Source organism: Mastigoproctus giganteus, chromosome 13 (assembly GCF_048544385.1).
Source record: "Mastigoproctus giganteus isolate SK-2022 chromosome 13, ASM4854438v1, whole genome shotgun sequence".
In the NCBI taxonomy this organism is placed as follows: domain Eukaryota; kingdom Metazoa; phylum Arthropoda; class Arachnida; order Uropygi; family Thelyphonidae; genus Mastigoproctus; species Mastigoproctus giganteus.
This window is the reverse complement of record NC_143587.1, coordinates 1,659,170-1,685,932: the sequence shown is the minus strand read 5'-3', so window position 1 is coordinate 1,685,932 and position 26,763 is coordinate 1,659,170. Positions and strand designations below refer to the sequence as shown.

Sequence of the window (26,763 nt, the reverse complement as noted above, 5' to 3'; positions counted from 1 at the left end):
AGAGAAATGTGTGTTGAGGGAATTGGTATCGATGTTGAGGTACGTCAAGTACGAACTAGACACCCTGCCTACTCCTCCTTCACCATCTCTTGCCCCATTAATTGTGAAGCCCAACTACTGAACAGAAACATATGGCCCAGTGGCACCCTCTTTAAAAGATACAGAGAGCAATCGACAAGGCCCACAACTAGTGCAGTGAACACCCTGGCAAAACAATAGCAATCAACGAACACCGCGCCAGACTTCAAAGGGGATACAAAAGTCTCCATTTTCTTACAGAATGTTCGCAGCATATCCAATAAACTCCACACCTTGCAGAGCCTTCTAATCAATTCAGAACACTCATTTATCTGTCTGACAGAAACGTGGCTCCAAAATAATAAGCAGCTGAACGCTCTGGCAGACAATTTAGGCTACAAGTGCATCGGTAGAGGGAGAGAAATCAAAAGGGGCGGAGGAGTAATGATGCTATATAAAATCGACTTCCAGATTGTGAAAGAACAAAGCTCTAATTCAGATAACTTCGAAGCTGTTATCGCCACATTCTCTGGTGAGAACAGCAAGGTACAGCTTTGCCTCATCTACATGCCACCAGAACATACGAGAGAGAGAGATCAGAAATGAGTTCTTTACCTGGCTGGTATCAAACTTAGACGTAAATATTGAGACAATCATCTTAGGAGATCTGAATATGCCGTTACCGAGGAATAAAGATGCAAAAGCAGAGCTAGACGCCACAGTAGAAGCACTCGGAATGAAACAATTAACAACACCTGCGACAAGAGTATTACAGTGCTTGGATTTAATTTATTACAACGCGCAAGATAAGATCTTTATTGTACAGTTCACCGGTACACGCAGGTACCACGACCATACAATACCCTTCACGGCACCATGCCAGAGGTTAACAAACGGCAGAGATAATAAAGAAATTGTAAAGATTAATTATAAGCGAATTAAATAATAAAAAAAAAAAAAAAAAAAAGTACTCATAGCAGATAACATTGACTTGAAAGGAAAACTAATACAAAATAACAAAAATAACAAATTGTGATAACAAAAGCTTTTCCTCAAGTCCAGTTTTCTGAGAGTCTCTTGTCCCGCCATAACGATCTGAGATCAGTTGGTAGTTCTGGAGACCACGTGCAGATCTAGGATGATCCGTCTATACTTTTTATCATCTATGATTTTAAATAAGTCAGCATCCAGGGATTGAACCAGGTGGAGCTTCTGATAAGGGAGGAACCGATCTTTCAAATGTAGTCTCGAAGGAAGAGCAAGAAGCTTGGGAGTGGAGCGGAGACCTGGTTGGGGAATCCGCCAGCACACGGTGTCCCAAACGTTGGGTGCTGAGACTCTCCCGGCAATCATTTTTACGGTGAAGATGAGTCTTCTCTCGTGCATTAATGCTGAAAACCTGGTTAAATTCAGCGCGTTGGCCATCGGTGTTGTGTGCTGCTGTGGTGGGAGATGACACTTCCAGGTTGCCCACTTCAGGAGCCAGTATTCAGCGGCTTTTAATGGTTTAATTGTGGTGTCTGCAGCTGAGCCCCACAACTCTACTCCATACAGTACACTTCCAAAAATCATCATCCTGATATACATTTTTATCAGGTTTCTGTTGTGAATGTGTAGCATGTGCTGCTTGGCAACCCACCGTTTCTTGTTGAATTTAGCACAGAGTTCTTCTATATGGTGATGGAATCGTAATTTTCTGTCGAAGATTACACCCAGATCTCTTTGCTTTTCAACGCAGGGGATCGGGACTCCGTCAATCGCAGCCTGAATTATGGTTGGTATGGGTTTAAGAGAGAATACCATGATGGCAGATTTCTCAGGGTTCACTTGCAGGTCAAAATTCTTGAGGTACTGCTGTACTTCTGATAAGGTCTTGTTGATGGTTACTGTGGCGTTTTTGGCTTCATCGGTCAAATTTATTTTTGTGAAGATCTTTAAATCATCTGCATATGATATCATATCTGTTCTATTGTGTATTAGTGGGTAGATGATAGCAGTGAAAAGAATTCCGGACAGGACTCCTCCTTGTGGAACGCCTGCATGTATTTGTCTAGTATACCTTTGTTTTCCTATGTACATTTGGATGATTCTATTCTGAAGAAAGGATGTCAGAAACTTCAATACTGGGCCTGTGATGTGATAGTAATTTCGAAGGAGTTTGAGCAAGGCTGGGATGTGAACACTATCGAACGCAGCTTGTAAATCAAGATATGTGATTGCCATTTCTTCTTTCTCCTCAAATGATCCAAGGATTGCATTAGTAGTCATAATCAGGTTACTAACTGTTGATCTGTTTTGCAACGAATAATGAATTTGCTGGGGCCTGTGCGGGAGAATGTGTGTGGTAAGTGTTTTCAGTACTGTTTTTTCAAGTAATTTCAATAGACACGAGGAACGAGAGATGGGTCTAAAGTGCCTGGCTTCAGTTGGCTGGGAAACTTTTGGGAGTGGCCTAACAGAATATAAATTCCATATTGGAGGGAAAAATTCTCCTTTTAATATGCTATTGAAAATTATTAGGAGCGGATCACTTAGAAATGGGCTCAAACATTTAATGATAAATTGTGGTACTTTGTCGATTCCCGCTGTACCAGTTGCAGGCAACTTATTAATCGCAGATAAAAGGTCTTGTCTTGTTAATTGAATGGTTTCAAGTGCATCTCTGGGCACATCATCATCAAACATGGGAATATCACTGGGCTCAAGTTGGTTTTGCTGAACTCGTGCAATAAAGTCCATCCACCTTTCAGGATCAAACTGTGGAGGGAGTTCACAGTATTTCTGTCGGTATGATGGACAGCCCTTATGAAGTGTGGTTTCAATGTGATGTTTTATGGCTTGAGACTTGAGGCGGTTGAAACTTGCTCGTCCTTTGGAGTACGCAATTCGATCCGGAGCTAGTCCTGTCATTTTCCACTGTTTGTACAGTTCCTGTTTAAGCTTAAAACTGTTACTCAGCTCAGGAGTCCACCATCCTCTCGTACGTTCAGAGATCCTTATTTTCTTTGAGGCTGCATAATTAGAAATTGTGATGAGCCAGCGAGTTAAAAGGTCTAAGGCAAGTTGATTATCACATTGCTCAAGTGCATTCCAAGGAATTGCAGTGGCTGCTTCTAGACATTTAGTAATGTTGAGTAATTTTGGGCTCGTTATTATCTTGGTGTGGACCTGAGTCGAGACGTTGTAATTTGGAGTCGGAAAATATAAGTTAATTAAAATTGGCATGTGATCAGATTGAAAAGCTATTTCTGTTGTAGAATCAAGTTTACAATTGCTCGATGATAGCACAAGATCAAGATGGTGATCACTTCTGGTCGGGAGATTATTAATCAGATGGATTCCTAATGGGTGAAGGTTATTTAGCAATCTGGACTGAAGATGAACAAGTTGAGGGGAAAAGTTAAAGTCTCCACAGATAACATGCCTTGCTGAGTGATGGAGCCCATGAATGAGCCAATTAGTTATCTCGTCGACGGTTTCAGCATCGGGTCCTGGAGGGGTGTATATACTGTAACTACAAAATCAATGCGAGCAGATTTAAATTCGCATGACGCAATTAGCCCTTCGAACTTAGTGGACTGACTTTTATAATTCTTAGTAACAAGTATGTGCGGTGTTTTGTAGAAGAGTCCCACTCCACCTCCCCTTTTGTCTTGTCGGGAGCAGAGAATCACATTATATCCAGCCGACACTGCATATGGAAAATGCTCCTCATTTCGGCCAAGCCAGGTTTCTGTTAAGCAGAGCACATCAAACTTGTGCGAAAGTAGAAGTTCTTCTACAGTTTCAAGCTTGTTACGGATGCTATGGGCATTCTGATAGAATATAGAGATGCTATTATGTCTGGGGATATTCCTTAGTACCCTCTGCGGTCTTTTTCTCTCTTTTTTTAAGGTGTTTCTTTCAGATATCCTAACAGGAATTATTGTGAATTGGCTTCCATTCATGATTTCGGTAGTGAGTCAGCTAGTGGGGTTTACTGGACCCTGAATGTGATCGTGTCTTGATTGGCTGTGCCTCTGAAGTCTGGTGGGGGCGAAGATTGAAAGTAGGGCCTGATGAGGAGCCCTTGAGGCCAAGTGGATGGCTGACACAGGATTTTATATTGGGTACTGTTGCAGTCTAATCTGAAAGATGAATAAGAAGGCCATTAAGAATTTATTACAGTATACACAGAGCGTACAAATAAAGGAAGAAATATATGAGCTTTCGGCTATATGGTAGCCTTCATCAGAATTAAAAATACATGAATGGCAGTTGGAATGAAGATGTGCACTGCCAGGTGCGTGAGACGCGAGGTTTAATTGTTTGTTGACGTCTGTGGCTGTGACGCATGATGACGTGGCCAGCGCTTGTCCAATGATAGAACTACTGACTCTGTGATCGGGTTGACTTGGCAACCACTGTTCCTGTTCAAGGATTTATCCGAAGATTTTATATTTAACGATTCCAACCAGGTACGTTTTAGGTAATGGTGGGATCTGTCTACCACCACGAATCCGAAGATTTTAAATATAAAATCTTCGGATAAATCCTTGAACAGGAACAGTGGTTGCCAAGTCAACCCGATCACAGAGTCAGTAGTTCTATCATTGGACAAGCACTGGCCACGTCATCATGCGTCACAGCCACAGACGTCAACAAACAATTAAACCTCGCGTCTCACGCACCTGGCAGTGCACATCTTCATTCCAACTGCCATTCATGTATTTTTAATTCTGATGAAGGCTACCATATAGCCGAAAGCTCATATATTTCTTCCTTTATTTGTACGCTCTGTGTATACTGTAATAAATTCTTAATGAATCCAGAGCGCGTAGGCCTGTTTCGTTAAGAAGGCCATTTTGTGGGTAGTTGGTATACATCAACGGATATATTCAAATTATCACTTATGCCATTTTTAACTTGTTCAGAGGTTGTGTGTGGAGCCAATCGTGAGATGAATAGGCTTTTGCGAGTGGGTTGTTGGTCGATGTGTGCTACGTTGCCACTAGTCTTGAGCCAAGTAGTTGGGGCTGTCCCAGTTATATATGATCTTCTCGATCTCTTGTTTCTTCGTGTCTCAGGTACCATCCTTGCCGTTTGGCGCTTTTCCTTCGTTGTGTTTCCTTTGGATACATGAGGGGACGGCCCGGCGACAACCTCACTCCACGAGTGGGGGCCAAGGTGAGTTTCTGTAGGAGTTTCCTGACAGTGTCTACTAACAGAATTGGGATGAATGGTATTTGTAATCATGGATCTATCCAAAATTTGATTCGGTGCGTCAAGCTGGTGAGGTGTGCATGTTAACTTAATAGACAACTCCTTACAGTTTTCCTCTGACCACTCTGCGCTTTCAATGGAGGTTGCTCTTCGAAGACAGACTGCCAATCAGAACTGCGGCACACATCAGGGTAATGAATCAAAGTTGATATTTTCCACAAAATATATTAAATCCGAGGTCATCTTGCAATGCTTAGCGCGATACAACTTTCAAAGTCTACACAAGATGTCCACTGAAGAAGCCATAGACGAGATTTCGCGGTTACTCTTGAATATCGCCCGTCTAGGAGCAGCGAAAATATTAAAGATCTCAGACAGAGCGAACTATTGGTTCACTCCAGAAGTTAAAGTTATGTTTAAGAAGAAGCAAAAGCTCTACCGAAAGTGGAAAAGAACTGGGCACCCGACTGATCGGACAACGTATAAATGCGCAAGGGCAAAGTTCATTCGACTGAAAAGACAAGCATACTTTGAGGTTATGAAGGAAAAACTAAAAAAAGGAAAGAGAATAGTTAGCGAGAAAAACAACAAAAAAGAAATGACGGACCAGCTGTTTAGAGAGTGGACAGAAGTCACATTCGGAAAACCTTTGAATGAAAAGCAGAAAAATTGTGAGGAAAACATCCGCGAGATGCAGAAAATGATTGAAAAACTGATGGATCCCACTGGCACTAACCGAACTAGAGATAGAAACATATTACGTGAAATTAATATCAGCAGGGAAAACTTAAAGGAGGCTATTAACTCGCTCCCCAGTAAAGCAACGATCGGGCCGGACCAGTTCCCGCTATTCATGATAAAAATATGTAGTGCTTACATAATCGACCCGCTCCACCACCTCTTCCAAAGAATACTAACTGAGGGGGTTATCCCGAAAACATGGAAGAGATATTACGTAAAACCAGTTCCAAAAATAAGCAATCCTAAAACCAGTAAAGATTTCAGGCCCATCGCAATCGGATGCTCTCTGCAAAAAATATTTGAAAAAGCAATCCTGAGCATCATCAATCAGCACTGCTTTGGGGACAGGCCAGAATACTTACATTCTGTGCTTCCTCGAAGGTCGACTATTACTAATTTAATGGAGACTCTACTCCGAATACAACTAGCTATAAACAATAAACAACAGTTGGACATCGTTTTTCTGGATGTTGCAGCAGCCTTCGACAACGTCTCAATCCCAGCTATAACAGTAATCCTCAAGGAGTATTTCCTCATTTCAGGAAGCACTTTAAACATTCTCACTAACACCCTTCAAGAAAGACAAATTATCGCAATAAACGGGAAACAAACAGCAACTTACTGTATCTCTAGGGGAGTACCTCAAGGGGGCGTATTATCCGCCACCTTCTTCCCAATAGCACTAGCCCCATTTTTAGCTCAAAACTGTGAACAATTTATTACATATGCTGACGATTTGAAATTTTTTGTAATCTCTAAAGAACAAGAAACTGCACCCCATCTATCAGAGGAAGCAAACAAGGCAATCAAGAAGCTAGAAGAATATCTGCACTACATTGGCCTGAAAGTTAATGAAAAGAAAACTGCCCAAATGACCTTCACCAATAAAAAGAAGAAAAATGAAATTACGATTTTCGTGAACAATACCAGAGTCCAAAAATCTCCCGCACATGTTGACCTTGGCCTTAAGTGGGATGACGGATTAAACTTCATACCTCACTTCGAATACATTAGGAAAAAGACATACGCAGCACTCTGGAGCACTAGACAAGAACTCACCGGTCTCCGAAGCCCTCATCTCATGATCCAATACATCCTTAAATGCGTTACACCGATTCCGTTGTACGCATCGACTATCTGGTCATCGGCCCCTGAGAGCAACATCAAGGCCTTCTTAGGAGTAGAATACTGGCTCCTGAGATGGCTAAACAAGATCGCCGGGAAACCGTTTACCATCTCAAGAGCGGTCTTGTCTGCCAATCTGGACATCACACCCTGGAAGTATATCATCACAACCAGAAACATCTTAACTCTGGCAAAGCTACTAACGGAGAGAATAGATTCGCCGAAAGTGGGAAACGTGATCACTCGCCCCCGGATGATACGACCGAGAATAAAGAGGGAAGAACCAAGTCTCAAGTGCCAACTGACTCAATTGGACTCTCTGGGGAGATTTTTCCCAGCAAATACTGTGAATTATTTTAATAATTTAAATATAGATGCAGAGAAACTATGTACAGACAAAATGTATAGGACAGAAATCTTTGGTAATGTGTACCGGCAGGTACAAATATAATAAGAAGACTAATTTAATAATTTATATAATAATATTTAGCATTTAACAACCATTCGCAATTAATCCATTAACACATATTCTGTGTTTTGTCATCTCCCAATATTGTAAATAAGTTCATGTAAATATGCTTGTAAATACTGATATAATGTAACCACACCCTCTAGCCACGTGCTGTCCATGGGTGTCTCGTAAGAGAAATAAACAGATAATAATAATAATAAAAAATAAGTGCAAAATTCCTTCGTGTCACAGGCATAGGAATGGTAGTGGGGACGCGAACGAGAAATGGTTGTAAAAGTGCAGCGAAGAGAGAAGAACTGTCCTCCTAACATTGACGGTTGTTAAGATGAGACGATGATTCGAGCGAAGAAGTTAAGAATCTGAAGTCATAGATTTTAAAGTAATTTCAAGAAAATAAAGTAGAGTGAGGAGGACCATCCGCTCTGATATCCAAAAAAATTACACCAATCTGCGATTTGTTGCTACAGTTTTCTCTATTCTCAAGAGTTTCCAAGTTGTACATTGTCTTTATATTGTTCCTCGTGTACAAGGAAGTTCTAGACGAGGAACAATATAAAGGAAGTTGTAGATCTTGTTCAATAAGTGTACGTCGGTAAGGAGGCCGATTAAAAGAAGCCGTGGTGGTTCAATGAGTTTTTCGAAGACATTTTGTAAGTTGCATCCAACAGAAATTGGGCGGAAATCTTTGGAGTGAGTTTGAATGATTTAGGAATGGATTTAACCAGGTAAGTTTGCCAACTGGATGGGCGGATCCAGCTTCGAGAATCCTTGATAAATGTCTCGCGAGACATCAGCAATATCTTGCTACACATCTTGCACCCTTTCTATTTAACTGTATCCCATCCCAGTTTCACGAATATTGTATAAATCAGATAACGAGTACACGTATTTTAAATTGTATAATCTTATATTCTGTAACATCATTTGATGTGTATCTTCACCCCACCTGGCCAGCAGCTGTAACCAATAATAATAAAATAATAATAAGCACTCTCTTCTGTTAACAAGCGCAGAACACGCTGAGAAAAATTGTGCCCTACGAGCCTTGCACAAAGTTTTTCGAATTAACTGAGAAAAGGTTCTCATCATATTCTCCCTCCTGTCGTGTCTTTCCTGTCACTTTCACACTGAACCCTAACTTGGCGACTTTTTTCAGCATTGTCCTGTACTTGTTAAGTAAATCTGCGGATCTCTTACTCTTAAAATCATTAGTGCCAACGTGTACAACAACACCGCCTTTTGTGCCCTGAAAAGATGACATCTGCTCTACAACGTCATCAGCTTTTGCCCCTGGCAGACATACTCTTGTCCTATTGCACTCGTCCTACTTGCACAATATATTCCCCGACAATACAGTCATCGACAATAACCAGCTGCTGTCGGACCAGCGCATTTTGCTTTGGGGGTTGCCACTGTGTTGCTGGATGATCAAATGCAAGCTCTGGCGTTCACGTGAGCAGCTGAGAGCTGCTTGATGCCCCCCAATTGAATTCTTTCAAAGAATGCACCCTATTCTTCGAGCTTAGAGGCCCATGAGTTTGTGCCTAATATCCTCAAATGCTTACATCGAGCACACACAAAGACATCCCCTTGGCGATATGATGTGCCATTCCTGATGGCTCTGCAAACATCAAACAAGCCGTGCGTGTCATAAGGCCATGATTCGGAGGACAACAATTAGTTGTCCTCCGAGTAATGACGTCAATTGGTCAACGAGGTAAAATTGCGAATTACTCGACTTCGCCGAATTCGTTAATCATTCGGCAAAGTCGAGTAATTATTTAGAGTTCGAGCTTCGAAACCCGGCTGACCGAGTCTCATTTTTAAGCTATCCCGCTAGAGGACGTTGTCCGCATGCCGCTTTCATTTGTGACCTACTTACTCCGTGAAAATAATCGGAAAATTTAACAGAAAATCGAATGAGAGCGTTTCTATTTCTTACCCGAACGGCGAAATCAACCAGACCAGCGTTTATCCGAACTGTAACTGACGATGCACCTGCGTGTTTCGAGGACGGCACTCTGACAACGGCCACTACCTGTACATCGGTGTTGTAACGTGCACGGGCACCTTACAACACCGACGCATCGTGCACTGTACGGGTTGCATTCGCCGCTGTCCAAACTTCCCGTGCGCGCAAAAACCTTTCGTTCATTCATTCCCGCTTTCTAATCCCCCCCTTCACCCTCCGGGTTTTGTTCACAAACTGTCGGCCACTGTGTCGTTCGAAATAACGACTGTCGCCATTGGTCCTCCCTCCCCCCTCGTGCCTGTCCTTGTCGCGATGTGCAGTCGGTCTTCGTCGTTCCAATCGCGATTTGACCAGCTGCCGCTTGCAGTACGACACGAGTTTTGTGGCCCGCTCGCGATATTCGCCGCTGCATCGGGGGGGGGGGGTAACCTTCAACTGATTTCCAAACCGACGGGTGTCACAACGGTAAATACGGCGGCGTAGCGGAAATCGATACGGGGGAGGGTTATTCTTGCGCAATGAAACAAACGCGTGTTTATTTCGGAAATGAATCGGACGTACGGTAGAGGAAGACGGCCACGTTCTCGTGCAGTTGGAATTAAAAGGGCGCACGTGGAAGCGAGGAGGGAGGTCTTAAATCGGGTGCCAAACAGTTCCTCGCAAACTCGTCTCGAACGGATGGGCACCGATTGCACGACCCGCTGCGCCCAGATTAAAACAGGTTCTGGCGCGGATCCATTAATTTATGCGTTTCGCTCTTCGCCCGAATTGGTCGCGCATCCGAGCGAGGTCAAGCTGGGGACGGTTGACTACGGGCGAAGGTCAAATAAGAAAGCTTCCTTCCGTCGAGCCATTGCGACTGCACGCGCGTGGCCGCTTTCTACCCGAAGGTAGAAAGCGGCCACGGTCACTTTTCTGCGCGAGATGACGAAATGAAACCATTTCGTCATCTCGAAATGGTTTCAGAGAGAAAGAAAGAGAGAGAGAGAGAGGTACGTCTCAGGGGCGGGCCTCATCTCTCTCTCTCAGGCCAAAATAATGCGCGAGCACAAATCCAAAATTCAGGAACACATTGATGGGAGTGCCGCACGCACTCGCCCTCGAATCCTTGATTTTACTGTCTAGGCCCGGTTGCTTAGTAACATTAAACACGTGACGTATGAGTCTGTGACTGTATAACAGTTATGCGGCTCTGAAGCAATACAAGCGTTCAATCACTATAGCGTGCGTTTTGAGAACAATTCTCTCGCGAATATTTAATTTTGTGCAAATAAGAATGAGTGAGAGATATGAAAGTGGTGCTACAACGAAAACGACAGAAAGAACGGAAGGAAATACTGAAGCGTTTAAAGCCAATCACGTCATATGGGTTTGAACAGCAGGCAGAAACAGCCCTACATAAGATACAGAACATTCGTGTTTACAAACAGAAATCAAGTAGCTAACCCCGAGCAGTTTATGTACGGAACACAGCCTCCCAAGAACTTCAACGAGAACTGTTCCAAGTACCTACGAGTACAGAAACTTCTGGAGAAATTGCCAATGAAGTGACAGGACTTACAGCCAAAGAATTAACACAAGGCGCTGAAGGAACGTGCCACGAGATAGTTACACCAAAATAACAGGTTCAAGCTCATTGCCGTCTTAAAGACTTGGAAAACAAAGCAAATGATCTCAGCGAAAACCCTAGCATTTCAGACACAAAAATACCAACTAGTGATTTCAGAGACAATGACGAAGGTTTGTGGACCATATTGATTAACGAGGAAATATCATTCCCGATTGAGAAAGGTCCATCGGAATGTCAGCACTGGGTTCGACCTTTTACCAATTCGAAGCGAACGTACAAAAACCAAGCCCCGTTCTGCTTGGTTTTTGTACGTTCAAAGAATTTATTCCATTCCACCAAAGTAAATGGAGAAACCTACCCTCGAGAATGGCTACTGTAATTTCCCACAAAACGAAAAGTCTACTGTTTGTGTGCAAACTTTTCTCTAACCAAACTACCTCAACTACAGCTTTAGCTTCTTTTGGATTCGATGACTCGCATCACGCTTATCTTGTTCAAACCCACGGTAACTCTAAAAATCATATGAACTCTATGCTAACATACTTAACAAGAAAGCGTGGTCAAACGCTCACATCAAACCTCTAAGAGCAAATCAAAGTAGAGCAGGATTACTGAAGGCACGTACTTCAGAGAGTTATTGCAGTGATTTCCCTTTTGGCAGAACGTGGCTTGGCATTAGGGGAGATGTTGAAACATTTGGAGACATATCATCATGACAAAAAATGTCCTCACGCTTGCGCGGCTTTAAACGAAGCAAATTGATGCTCTATCAGTATCCGCATTAATCTCTGGCCCGAGGAGGGCAAGAGGGGATTACCCCGACTCCTGTCTCCCTTTACGTCTTACGCTGTGAAGCATTGATTCCCTGAGGAACATGTTTCCAGCCAATTGTCTTCGGATCTTCAATAAATTTAGGATCTACCCTGATAGGTTCTGTGAAGACAAACCCTACAGGAAGGAAATCCTCAAGAACTGCTACCAGATTATGAACTTATAATACTCGCCTGCTCCTGGACAGACAGTTTATTTATTTATTTTTTTTTAACTTGCCTATTTGTATATGACAAAGACTTTTTGTCTTCATGCAATCATATATTTTGTATATTACTGTATATTTTGTACATTATTGTATATTTAATCCTGTAAAAGTCTCGGGTCGAGCACACATGTACTCTTGTTTATTGTACATTGTGTTCCACGCATCTTAGTCTGTAAATATTCACACCCTTCTGGCACTCAGCCGTCCCGGGGTGACCCAAGGTTTCTTGGGAAATAAACTGATTTTAATAATAATAATAATAATAATAATAATAATAATAATAATAATTTGGTTCACCAAACGATAGTAACTTTCCTAGATTGCTTTAATTAATTGCCAAATTTGATCCCTTCCTGTGTGCTCACGTAAATCAGTATGGAGGTAAAGGCTCTGGTCAGCCATCGTACTTATCCAAAATCATACGTGAAGAGGTTATCCAGTTGATGGCTAATAAAGCTAAAATATGGCTAAAAAACCCTCTAGCCGACTACCAGCTCTATAAAAAACATGGTACGCTTCCTACGCATTCGAAGGATGGCACAGAACGACTGGATTGCACACAATGAAACTTGGGAAAAGATTTGGTTTCTTTGGTTTTTTTTTTAGGAGCATTAGCAACTAAGGCCATATTGCTCCGGGAATATGCGGTGGTCATTCCCTGACCTTTCTGCATCCTCCGTATTTGGTGGTGACGGGCTCGAACCCCGGTCTAATCAAGAAGCATGTGCTACGCACTGCTGCTCCTTCCCACCTGGCTACGGAGGCGCCTCTTGGGAAAAGAATCTACACCAACAAGAACCAACACTTCCCCCATGACCACTGACATCTTCCTCGCATAGGCTAACTCGCTCGAAACTAAGCCCCTGCCTGCCCCAAAATCCTTTATTCGGGTTATCCACCAGCTAACCAAACATCAGTGGATAAAATAGCCATCACAAAGGAACGCCTTACTGAGGTCATTAACAGTCTTCCCAACAAGTCTACCACTGGCCCAGATGGATTCCCTGTTTTCATCATTAAACTATGCAGTTTATATATATCATAGACCTCTTGCTTGACGCATTCAACTCCATCCTCGAAATAGGAGTTTACCCTGCCATCTGGAACACATATTATGTTTCTCCCGTTCCAAAAAAGTCTAACCCAAAATCGACTAATGACTACAGACCAATTTCCTTAGGATGCACCTTCCTCAAAATCTCGGAAAAAGCCATACTCCCTGCTCTCACCCATAACATCAGCAAAACCTCCATACCTCCATAGTGTACTACCTAGACGATTCATGATCACCAACCTCATTGGTGGACACACTGTTCAGAATTTAAGGTACCTTAAGCGACAAAGAGCAACTGGACATTGTGTTCCTCGACATTAAGGTAACAGGAGATCTCAAGAAAACACGACCTTTGACAATCTATCCACCCATGCATTATGTGCCGTACTGTGCAACTACTTCAAAATCTCTGGCCACATTCTAGTTCTCCTTAGGAAACTCCTTCAGTCCAGGCCCTTATGCATCAGAAATCAGAACCATAATCACCGCATTCTCTGCTCTAGAGGGCTCCCCGAAGGGGGTGTTCTCTTCGCCGCATCTTTAGAACCCTTCCTAGCAAACCATACTAATTTTACCACTTATGCAGATGATATTAAGTTCTTCATCATTACAAAATTCCCCCAATCTCTCCAGTCTATTACTGTGAGCTCCAACCGACAGCTACATCAACTGGAAAGTTACCTTCATGTGATTGGGCTCTCCATTAACAAAGAGAAAACTTCACAACTCTCCATCACCAAGAAGAAAAATACCAACGATGTGAACATCATTATAGCGAACCCCACAGTTAAAAATATCACCCAACATATGGATTTGGGTGTAACCTGGGGCAAAGACCTCACCTTCTTGTCTCACTTTAATGCCACTCGAAAGAAAACATATTCGGTTTTATGGGCAGTAAAACAGAAGATCTCCAACTTCCATAACCCGCACCTTATCTTCAAATACATTCTTCGATGCATAATCCCACTTCCTTTATATGCCTCGATTATATGGTACTCGACACCCTCATCATACCAAGCCAGGTTCCTTTCCCTGGAATTCTAGATTTTGAAATGGCTAAATAGGGTTGCCGGGCTAACACTTACAATCTCGAAATCTGTTCTGGTCACCAATCTTAATACGCATCCTTGGAGGTATCACGTCATCAAACTGAGCTCACTGGATATATGTGATATTATTGCCAGACCGTCAGATAGGAGAAGATGCCAGACCAACACATTCCAATATCGAAGCTGCGTAGCATGTCCTCCCTGGACAACATGTTTCCACATAACTCCTTCCAAATATTTAATAGATTAGCCATAGACGTTGAGAAGCTGTGCAAGGTCTGTAGGACAGAACCTACAGATCTTCCATTCTTGCAGACATGTATGCCCTCGTCGTGCTCTAGGTGGACTCTCTGAGATGCCGCTCTATCCACGCTCTGTTGTATCTTTATCTTGATGTATCTTCACCAGAGACTGTTTAAGGCCGTGTATTGTATCTAGGCTGTCTATACAGATATATCCAAGGCATTTGATCAAGTCCCGCACGAACAACTTCTGGAAAAACTTAAGCTATGTGTGCACAATGCATTTGTCTCTCTTTAAATTTAATCTCTGTATGTAACTCGTTGCATAGGTGTAAAGGGACATTTCTTCGGAAATAAATTGATATTAATATGTTTCTCCTAGTGATGGATTACCAGTTGAACGCTTTCTGGGTTTTTTGAACTGAAAGATTACACCGGTGAAAGTATGGCTGAGCTGATACTGCACCGCTTCGCTGAACTCGAAATAGATTTCAGTAAATGTAGAGGACAATCATATGACAATGCAGCCAATGTGGCTGAAAAGTATAATGCCGTTCAAAAAAAAAAATTCTGGAAAGGAACAAGTTTGCAAAGTTTATTCTATGCGCTGGACATTCCCTAAATGTAGTTGGACGAACCGCAGTTGACTCGTGCCTGGATGCAGTGAATTTTTTTGGCACAATTAATGAGCTTTATTGTGTTTTCTCAGTTTCAACAAAGAAATGGGCAGTGCTCAAAAATTTCTTGCCCCCTCAGTCCAAAGTTCCAAACATTTATCAGACACAAGAAGGGAGGCTTACGCCAGAGCTACTGAAGCTATTAGCGGAAGTTATGTTAACATTTATAGACTTCATTCCAGGTGTCCTGTGTACAGCGCTTCGAGCTGCAGAAGGTTGAGACCTCAATACCCGGGGAGTTATACATTCCGAACGTATTCGCCGGGAACACTGATCTAAGGGACTGTACGTTTTGTAGGTTCCGTCCTGACCAAAATACATGCCCATAATTTGATGCCCATGTCATTAAAATCACCAGCAAAGCATTCAAAACACTGGGATTCATCAAACGGAATACCTACAAGTTCAAAAACTAGAGGGAAAAAAAAAAAACGTATTAAAATTATGCGACCAATTTTCAAATTTTTCCGTTGCAACGTGCGCGCAGATTTGCAGAGCCAGTGCGTGCACTGGCTCTGCAAATTCTTCAGGCCTTTCATTGATCAGAACCAACATGGTTTCTACAGTGGCAAGTCAGTAGTCACAAATTTGCTTCCTTTCTGGCAATAAACCTCTGAAGTTCTTGATGTACCTTCAGGTTGATGCAGTCTACACAGATATATCCAAGGCATTTGATAAAGTCCCGCGCACGAACAACTTCTGGAAAAACTTAAGCTATATGGTATCCGTGACCCTTTGCTGTCATGGCTACGCAGCTATATTACGCATCGTTCCTTGAGAGTTATCATCGATCAAGTGAACTCAGACTGTTTTATACCACTAAGTGGAGTACCACAAGGCTTCATTGTTTTCTAAATTCTCTTCATTGTTTTCGTAAATGATCTTCCTTCTTTTATCTTCATCTCCAATGTTCAAGTTGCTCTCTATGCAGATGATCTTAAGATCTACTCAGCAGTGAAGGAGATTACAGATTCTCAACAGTTTCAATGTGCTCTCAATAAATTCTCTCTGTGGCTATCTCTGAATGGCTTGTCTGCTAACCCCTCGAAGTGTAAAGTAATCTCTTTCTCATCCGGTAGATCTCCACAACTAATAAATACGGAGTACAGCATTAACTCTGTGATCATCGAAAGGTGTGACCAAGTTAACGACTTGGGGACTGTCTTTTCCAGCAGTGCTAAATTCGATGCCCATGTCCTTAAAATCACCAGCAAAGCATTCAAAACACTGGGATTCATCAAACGGAACAGATACAAGTTCAAAAACTAGAGATATGCGGCTGTCCTTTGTAAAATTGTTCTGTGTTCTATTATGTTTAAAGTTAATGTAATCGTGCAAGAAAGAAAGCCTTGTCCGGCATCGGAAAGCAGAGTGGCCAAGAAAAGGAAGAAAGAAAAGGAAGAAAGCCCGTTTGCCACGAAGGAAAGCGAGAAAATTGGAAGTAGCGGCCATTCCGGAACGTAAGTCTGTTCCTGTTTCGTTTTGTTTTTTTATTGAACCCCGAACTGATGGACTCATAATCTGAACTCTGTAAGAAATTGATCGACAGTTCTTTGTAGCGAAATTAAATTTGAAATAGGCAAGTTAGTTACTGCGGTTGAGATAATTTGTTACGAATGTTAATGATTATGAAAATAAAGGGAAAGTAATAGTATAAACGAACGAGTAAAGAAATGATATTTATAGGGGTAGTACTGTGAGGATACGTTAACCCGAATCATTAATTTAGGCCAGGTGCCAACACAAGATTACGTATCGGATGAGGTGTAAAAAGAAAGGAATTTTATTAATAGAGAAACCTCGTGAGTAAAGAGGGATGACTGAGTTGGTAACTAGAGAGCAATTAAGGCAGAATGAGTGATCTACAGCCAACATTATCGAGGCAAGAGGATACCTGTTGTAATACGCTTCGTGTGTCACAGGCTAGAAACAAAAGGAGTAATAAATACTTGAAATGAGTTTTCTGATGTAAATGATAAAAATTGTAATTGTTGAGTAATCATCGAGGTGGATTCAAATTGAGAAAGTTACAAACGGATGGTAATAATTCGTAAATTGAGAATAGTTGATGAGACAGATAGTGTAGTGCGCTGTGGTATGGTTTATATGTATAAAAATTGATACGCGTGTATGTAATTATTTGTTTTTTTAAAGGTTGTAAATTAATGTGTCTTTAATGTTCCGCTTACACCCGCTTTACACTCCCTACAATCTGGATTTTTTTGCGAATTGCAGTCGGATTTGCGAAATGTGGGGTGGCTTTAACACTTCAGTAGGGTGGAAGTCAAAACGCAAAAAAAAAAAAAAGTAAAAACGTTTATTTTTTATTATTCCCCCACAATCTTTTCATATTCCGCGAACGTGCATTCTTTTCTTTTATATTTCGACTTATTTATTGATGAAACGCATTTTCACGGAGTTATTTCGGGCACTTTTCAAGGGAACCCGCTGCTTCGTGATCGTCAGCGTTTCAATAAAGGCGTGCACAACGGAACGAACTTATTTTCGCCGATTGCAATAAAGATAACGTGACGTACGTGTGACCGGGGTCGACCACGCTCGTGCAGCTCGGCCGCTACAACGACATTCGTTTCGATTCTCTTCTTTTTCTCTTCGTTTCTCAGTGAGAAATCGAAGTGAGAATGTCGGGGGTCTGTCCAGGGAGGGGGGGTCGCCTCTGAACGAAATAAATTAGAGAAGAGAAAACGAGAGATGCTCCTGTGAAACGCCGCACGGAACAGAAACCATTCACGCGCATCCGCATGGCGCACCTCCGCAACAGATTGCAGCGAGACACCGAAATGTCCTCGTGACACATTAATTGCGGATGTCGCTGCCAGCACCGAGATGACCTTCGTCGTGGATCGCAGCTCGATTTCAGAGCGGAGGAGGCTGCGCTCGTTAGTGAACGCAGCACCCGACCTCGGGAAACCTTCCCTGTCGATGAAGCGGGACTCACCTCACCGACATCGCGTCCACGTGCGCATCATTTACGGAGGCGCTCCCTTTTGAAGAAGATATTTCTGTCACCTCTCGCGATGAGGGACCCGCTTCGCAATTCTTCCAGCAGTCAGGGGGGGGGAAAGGGGGAGAATTGGTGTACTGCGACGAAGATTTTCGTATCGCGCTGACTCTCTTTATACGTCGCTACGCAACAGCTGGCGAGTGGAGGATTCACGCGATAGTCGGAGTCATCCTTCTGCCGTTGCGTGTCAAAGGGGGGGGGTGTATCCAGATTACAAAACGGGGAAAGAGGGGGGGTCCATTGCGACTTTGTCCGCTCGCAACGGATGCGAATTGTACGTCCGCCATCTGCAGTTCGATTGAAGAGAACAAAACGCAGGAAAAGGAAATTCCGGTTTCTGTTGAAAGCCCCCTTCCGTCATTAGAAGCGGAAGACCTCCACGCGCATTATCAGTTCCGCACATCTCGCGTTTTACACTGGCGAAAATGGCTGCGGCGATAGCGGGACGGCGTGTATTAGTTTAACGCTCGTTAATTGGCCAATTTAAAGAGCGCGTGTAGGTGAAAGACGCAGAAACCCACATGCAGTCACGTGAAGAACACGTCCCTCGCCCCGCACCCAGCGAGAACGAGCACCCGCAACAAGAGCCCACCGCACATCTGCCTCCGAGTGAGTGCACATCCCCATTTGCGACTAATCCTTCGGTCGCATTTCTAAAAAGCAAATTATTTCTTCCGTTTATTTTATTTTATTTCATTTTCATTAATAACAAGAGAGAGAGATCAGGTATGGAGTTGGTGACAATAATAACAGATCCAAGAGGAAGACAAACGTTGATATTTGATCGAAACATTTAAATCGTGTGTACAAAATTAAGTTTCCGGTAAAACAAATAATAAACTAATTAGTCAGAGAATAGAAAAATAATAAAACACAATAATAATAATAATGAACTACAATAATTAGATGAGAGCTATATTCACCTTGCAGTTGTGGATGGAGTTCATCAGTGATTGAAAGTTGTCAAAGAAGTCAATGAGAGAGTCATTTGCTGATTCTGTTCAGTGGACTGAACTTCATCAAGTCCATGGTGGCAGAGTCAAGTTTGGTAAATAAATCCTTCTGTCACTGGCGCGCTTGCGCACAGCCGTGCCTAGGCCTTCAAAAATTTCTGGGCCCCAAAAAAGTTGAACTATTGGACTATTGGAAATGTTACGAACACATCGCCATTGCAAAAAAGAAAAAAGCGAAGGAAATAAAAAGAAAATGAGAAATGAATTCTAAGGTTTCACAACGTCTCGCGCAGTGTTTGCAATAATTGCGCCGCCATTAGAATCTGTCAGTCGCACACTCCGCAGCCAAAATGTCCAAGTGACACTTTTCTTTGGCTTTCGATGGGGAGTTTAGATGAGTTCGGGGACACCCGAACTCATCTAAACTCGCCACTGCTTTTTGCGCACAGTTTAAATAAAGCGCCATTCGCCCTCCGTTCTCGCTTCCTCAGGAATAACCGACAGTTTGGGGAGGCCTTTGTTCGCCGCATTTTTCTTGCAAATGTGAAGTGAAATTCGGCGGAGGATCGTGGGGGGAGGGGGTCGTTCTCTAACTGAACCGCAACCGTTTCTAAATCTTCTCGGTCGCTTCTTGAGCTTCCGTGAACTTCGCCGATCGGAGCAGTCGCCTGTTTTGCAGTCTTTTCCACGTTTCGTAAGTTGTGCCATTCAGTCCGAACCGAACAAATTTTCTCCCCCCCCCGCATTCATTTTATTTCTTGTTTTGTAGCCACCGTGTTCGCGATGCAAATTTATTTCCGCTTTCGAGGCTTGTGGAGTAATTGCGAATTTGCTGATGAGGTCGCTCGTCTTGTCTGATCATGACGGCAGACTCGAGTTGTCAAATGATATATCACGACGGGCCACGGATCACTTAAAGCCAAATTTTACAAAGTGGGACTCGAGCCTCACCTTTCTTGCCTCTGTGGGGAAGATGGAACCCGGATTCGTATCCTTCTACGTCTCTCTGAAGAGCAACGGATACTTTCTTTGAACTAAAGAGTAACCGTATTACGACTCATCCATCGTGGTTTTAACGTTCTCAAAAGTATTCATCGTCGCTTACTTCATTTATTTTATTTAAAGACACGCATTTATGTCTCGCTACATCGTGTATTTCTCAACTGTGTTCCTTATTATCTTTTCACGTAGTGTATATACATTATCCTCCTTTTGAGGGATTTTCTTCCTCGATGGGTTTTACTTTTATGCGATTACCAACGACATATATCTAGGGTGTCTCAACGTGTCTACAACTCATTACATTTACAAAAATTGGGCTAATTTTGGGTTCAACTGCAGCTACTTTCCTATTCGTCTTCTCTGTTTGATGATGGTATCGCTCTGACAATTGCTTATTTTTGCAATCATTTTATTGCGACTTCTGGTGGCTTATTTATGTGGTGGCTTAGTTTTAATTGTGAATAATTAAAACTAGACAAATAAAGTTGTTGTATGCAACCAAGTCCCATGTTCGACAACATGGCCACTGATCTTCCTTCCTTCTTATCGCCGTATGCCGACATACGAAAATTGGACTCGCAGCTATTTGATGTTTCTCACTGCATTATGCGTCTGCATGTAACAGATTTAAATGTATGCGAGTTTAATCAATACTTTCTTTTGTAAATATTTACATACATAAAATCTGTACACGCAGAAAACGTGGTGTAACTCGCGCAGTTTCGATGAAGCGGGACAAAATTTGATATCTCTCTATCATGGTGTACGATAGAATAACGATGAAAGGAGGACACGGCGAGAAACTTCGGACAGGTAGAAGGGACATTCATAGCGATTCTATAAGAATTGCCTAAAAGATGACGTTGCACAAGTGGACAGAAGATGCTCGAAAAATGGCCACATGGCATCGGTACGGCTTATGATCTCTCCAACAGCTAAATAGGTCTGACAGCACCGAACCATGCTCCATATCTGTTGGGGTGGAATATTAGCTCCAGAGATGGCTAAATAGGATTGTCCAGAAACCGTTTACCATTTAGGCCTGACGTAGCCCAGTGATCAGGCGCGAGAGTGCATAGCACGCGTTCCTTGAGTGGACCGGTGTTCGAGCCCGTGACAACTAAATACGATAAATATTTGTATTGACGATTTATTGTAAACTCTACTGACTTGGTTGTCGTGCCGCAGTATAAACAGAAAATTCAAGACCAGTTTTGTATGCTAATCTAGACATCACACCCTGGATGCAAATCATCGTTAAACAGGGAAACTAGATGCGCCTAAAGTAGAAAATTTGATCATTAGCCCTCGGATGTGCGATGGAGAATGAATGGGAAGGAACCAACTCTCAGAGGTGTGATTTCACTCGGTTAGACCTCTAGCAAATATTGAGAAGTATTTTAATAATTTGAACACAGCTTCTCTGGACAGTACAATGCTAATTAAATAATTAATATAATAATATTTACTTTTATCAAGTTTCTGATCAGAAATCAGCTGACTACCACAACCAAGTGGCTAATACAAAAATAAAAGAACTTCAAGGGTATCTAGATTATATTGGGCTGCAGTTGAATGAAAACAAGACGGCAAACATCACTTTCACAAATAAAAATGGAAATATTTGTGAACGGCATCCTCATCCAAAAGGCACAGTCACACGTTGATCTTGGACTCAAGTGGGACGAAGGCAGGCCTGACCTTCCGCCCGCACTTTGCATACATCCGTAACAAAACATACGCGGCGCTTTGGGCAACCAGGCAGGAGCTCATCGGTATTAAAGACCCCAGTCTGATGAAGCAATACATCAACAGATGTGTTACTCCTATTCCCCTATTCCCCTATACATTATTATTTAATATATATATTTTTTTATTAATTAATTTATTATTATTATTTTACTCTTTTTCTTTTTTTTTTTTTTTTTTTTCCCTAACTGCACCACGGGTGGTTTTTTTTTATTTTTTTTTATTTATTTATTTATTTTTTTGGGCTCTTCTGTCTTTATCTCCTCCCTCCGGAATGGGCCCCCAGAGGAATCTGTTCCACCTTCTGGCAACATTAGGTGGGTCAGAGTCTCTCTTGAGACAGTACGTGTTTTTCTGGGACTGGCCCACCTTCCCGTGGTGTGGATGAGTACCCAGAATCATCTGTCCAGGCGACTGATGCTTCTAGGTAGCCAAGTGGCCAGAACATAACAACAGAACACACACATAATACACACAAACGTACGTCACACACATATCTGGCCCATTTGTAGTGATACTGTTCTTCACAGAGACACAAGGCGGAGTTGAACAAACGTTCTAGGTGCCGCCCTTAAATATACACATGTCCACATATTCCCCTATACGCGGCACAAATCTGGTCTTCAGCTCCCGAATGCAGTATTTTTTATTATTTTTTTTTTATGTGAACCTGATTCTGAAACACGAGAGGTATTAGAACCTATAGTACATAGTACCGTGCTTGGGTTTGAGATTAAGAAGACGAAAGAAGATACTTGTTGACATTGGACTTGAACTTCTGTAGACTGTAATTTTCATGAATTACATACGAAGGAAGGTTGTTCCAAAAACGGCAGTTGAATGAATAAACGAGGAAGATGAAAAGTTGGTTCTGTGGGTTTGAAGTTGGACAGTAAATGGGTGTTGGCTGGTGGCGGCACGTGTTCGGACTGTTTTGAAAGAGAGAGCAGGAATTATAGAAGCCAATTCAGAAGAACAGTGCCCATGGAAGTATCTGTAGAAGAGGCATGCAGCAGAAACAGTACGTCTATGAGACAGCGAGGGGAGAGACTCTGTTAGAGAGGAGCTATTAATTAACCTAACTGCCCTCTTCTGAATGGAATCAAGAAGTCTGAGAGAGGTTTTGGGGGCACGACCCCAGATGTGGGAACAATATTCCATGGTAGGGCAGATTTGCAATTTGTACAGAGTGAACAGCTCTTTGGAAGAAAAGTAACGCTGAGAGCAAAAGAGAAAACCAAGTTTTTTAGATGCAGAGGAAGCAATATTTGTAATTTGCTTGTGCCAAGAGAGATTAGAAGACAGGATAATCCCCAAAAGAGATATATCATTTTGCCTAGAAATCGGAGTGTCACTAAAGATAAGCATAGGAGCAGAAGAATCCTTTTTGCGAGATATAAGACAAGACTGAGTTTTAAAAGAGTTGAAATCAACTAAGTTGCCTTTGCCCCGCTGGAGAATTACCCGAAGACCGGCATTTAAGGAATTGGTAGCAGATTTACGAGAAGTTGAAGCTGATTGAGCAGGACAAGGTTTCTCAAAATGGAAAGTTTAATGCAATGTGTTATCATCGGCAAAACTATGGATAGGATTTCCAGTAAATGGAAGAAGGTCATTAATATACAAGAGGAAAAGAGTGGGGGAAAGAATGAACCTTCGGGAACACCGGCATTAGTGGAGAAGTTAGAAGACAGAGAGCCATCTACCATCACCCTCAGTAAGCGATCAGACAGAAAACTGGATAACCAATTACTAAAAACAGTTGGCAAACAATAAGATGGAAGCTTGTTTAGAAGACCTTTATGCCAAACACGATCAAAAGCCTTTGAGATGTCAAGAGCAACTACTTGTGTTTCACCGAACCTTTCCATTGAATTAGTCCATAAATGGGTAACATAAGCCAGAATATCACCAGTGGATCGACACTGACGGAATCCATACTGGCGATCGTTGATCACACGGAAGGTTTCTAGGTAGTTTAAGAGTTGGTGGTTAATTGATTTCTCCATTACTTTAGAAAGAGTAGAAATAATTGCAATGGGACGATAATTGGATGGGAGGGATTTGTCACCCTTTTTAGGAACTGGCTGGATATGAGCAAATTTCAAAGAAGAAGGAAAAACAACTTTGGAATAAGAAAGTGAAAAAAGGCGGCAAAGAATATGAGTAAGTTCAGGAGCACAGGTTTTGAGAACAAGTGGAGAAATACCATCAGGACCTGGAGCTTTCTTAGCATCAAGATTCATCAAAATCCTTCTGATATCCTTTTGACGGAAGACCACAGGAGGCATTGAATGGAGCGTGTTGGGAATGGTGGAAGGTGTTTTACCAAGATCATTAATACATGAGCTGGAAGAAAAATGGGATGCCAGCAGGTCAGCTTTATCCTTGGCTGAAGTGACAACAGAACCATCTGGTTTGTACAGAGGTGGGAGCAAAGATGGGCAAAAGTTGCGACCAATAGCTTTGGAAAGAGACCAGAATGCTCGGCTACCATTAGGTGAAGAAGCAAGTTTTCTACTCTTAGCCTGCTCAAACTCTAGTTTCGACTGGTTAATAACTGCTTTTCAACTGTTGCGAGCTTTGGTATAGGCAGAAAATGAAACTGAAGAATTAGAAACAAGCCAATTACGATATGCGACATTCTTCTCTTGGACAGCCTTAGCACATTTATTGGAAAACCAAGGTTTAGATAAAGGACGAGATTTTAAAGTGGAGTGTGGGATAAAGGATTCCATTCCTGCAAGAATAATTTCACTGACACGATCTGAGCAAATACAGACGTTGATATCAGAAGTTTTGAAACAGTAATCCGACCAAGGAAAAGAAGAAAAGAAGTCTCGCAGGTCATCCCATTTTGCATTCTTGTAATGCCAAACAACACGTGGTTGGGAATAGCCATGAGATAAAGGTTCCATTGGAGAAGATACAATCACCAAGTTGTAATCTGAAGTGCCTAAAGGACCTCTCACTTCGACCGTGTACTTAAAAGGGTTGTTTGTGAGAAAAAGATCAAGCGTGTTGGCTGTATGATTAGGATTGTCCGGTATTCTTGTAGGTAAATGAACAATCTGTGCTAGGTCATTAGTAATTGCAAACGCCTCAGCATCTCGAACTGCTGGGTCGGTCTGACTAGAAAACGGAAGCCAGCTGGAGTTGTGAACATTAAAATCACCAAGGAAAATTACTTCACTGTAAGGAAAGTTGGACTGGAGAAAGTCAAGTTGCAAAGAGAGGAAGTCAAAGAGCTCCAAGTGATTAGTGGAGTTGGGAGAATGGTAGAGACAACAGATGAATTTGACACAATGAGGTAGAGAGATTTTAAGCCAGAGAAGATCAAAGAGAGCAGATTCCAAATTGCCAAGTCTCTGACAGGGAATATCAGAACGGACATATGCACAAGTACCACCTTTTAGGCGAAAGGAATCATACAGCGAAAAATTTGGGCATCTGAGATGAGCAGTAGTTGAAACAACGGATAACTGAGATTCTGTCGAAAAAGTACATGGGGGTTTGGCAGACTGCAAGTGGAAATGGACATCGTTGAGATTAGAATTGAGACCACGTATAGTTGTGAAATGAATTAGGAAGTGCTTGGGAGGTTTAGATCTTTTCGCAGATAAGCTTGCTCTATTAGTTTGACAATTCATGGTGTATTCAATAATAAGAAAAAGTGAGTGGGACATGCTGTATGAAGTAATGAAATTTTTGGATATGGCGTACATGTGGTGAGAATATACCCAGATCCTTGACATAACGTGGCCTCGACAATGCTCCCCGCATAAACATTACTCGGACTCCCTCCAGTCACTATCTGGCAGAGTAGAGGTAGCAAGTTTATACACTGGCTGATCCGGAAGCTTCCTAGAGAGTTACCAATAGGTTCGGTCCGGTGTACTAACTAGCGGCCGGCCTGCGAACACCGTTTTAGAGCTGTACCATCGAAATATAAGGAATATTGGATCTCGCCACGACACCTCAAAAGTCATCAATCATACTGCATGATGGAATAGATAGGGAAAGTATCAAAGCCTTTCTAGGACTCGAATACTGGCTCTTGAGATGGCTGAACAGAATTTCTGCTAAGCCTTTTACCATCTCAAGAGCTATACTATACTCCAATTTAGAGGTCACACCCTGGAGACAAATAATCACGTCAAGAAACATAATGACCCTCGCTCAGCTTTTAACGGGAGGTACGACTGGATGCACCGAAAGCCCGAGAGTGGGTAATTACCCCATGAGAAAAACAAAGACAAGTTGCAGATAAGGAACCGCAACTCAAAGTGGCATTTATGCAGTTGGATAGCCTCGGAAGATTCTTTCCAGCAAACACCATCCGGGTATTCAACAACCTCAACATCAATCCCGAAAAGCTCTGCAATTGCAAATCCTACAGAAAGGAAGTCCTCAGAAACTCTTACTTGCAAATACAGATGTAAGGATACAGATTCAGCACCTTGTTCGGCCAGGCACGAGCCACTGGGCTTTAGGAAACCCGACCTGATCAAGAAATAGGAGTCAGGATTGCCCTACCTACACAACTCTAATCCCCACGACTGCGGGAAAATTGAACTTTCAAATTTTTATTTTGCTGTATCGCGGATATTCCTGTTGTGCCCCCACCCCCCGTGTTGTTTCATATGCTGTACGTCGTTTCGCTGTAAATATTTGTGTTTATGTAAATATGGTGAAAGTCCCACTTGTGTGTGTGTTTAAGTAGAAGGTATACTTCAAGTGTCACGGTATTATGTTCTTACCAGTTTACAGTAGTAAAAGCCTTTGCGAGTAATTAATAACTCAAATATTCTATATTCCACATAAAGTGTATTTATAAATGAGATATTATGTATTTCATGTATTTTATAAT

General features: G+C 42.2%; 1 protein-coding gene across 2 annotated transcripts in view; it reads right to left on the bottom strand.

The window, feature by feature from the left end:
- LOC150075716 (uncharacterized) overlaps positions 1-26,763 on the bottom strand; it is a 506,024-nt gene that overhangs the window by 235,765 nt on the left and 243,496 nt on the right. The window contains exon 1 of one of the 2 annotated variants that reach the window (XM_090387690.1): positions 9,501-9,583. The exons of the other annotated variant lie outside the window; for it this stretch is intronic. The gene's annotated coding sequence lies outside the window, so the exon portion shown is untranslated. Of the gene's footprint in view, positions 1-9,500; positions 9,584-26,763 lie in introns of those variants that run through there. 2 annotated transcript variants of the gene reach the window in all.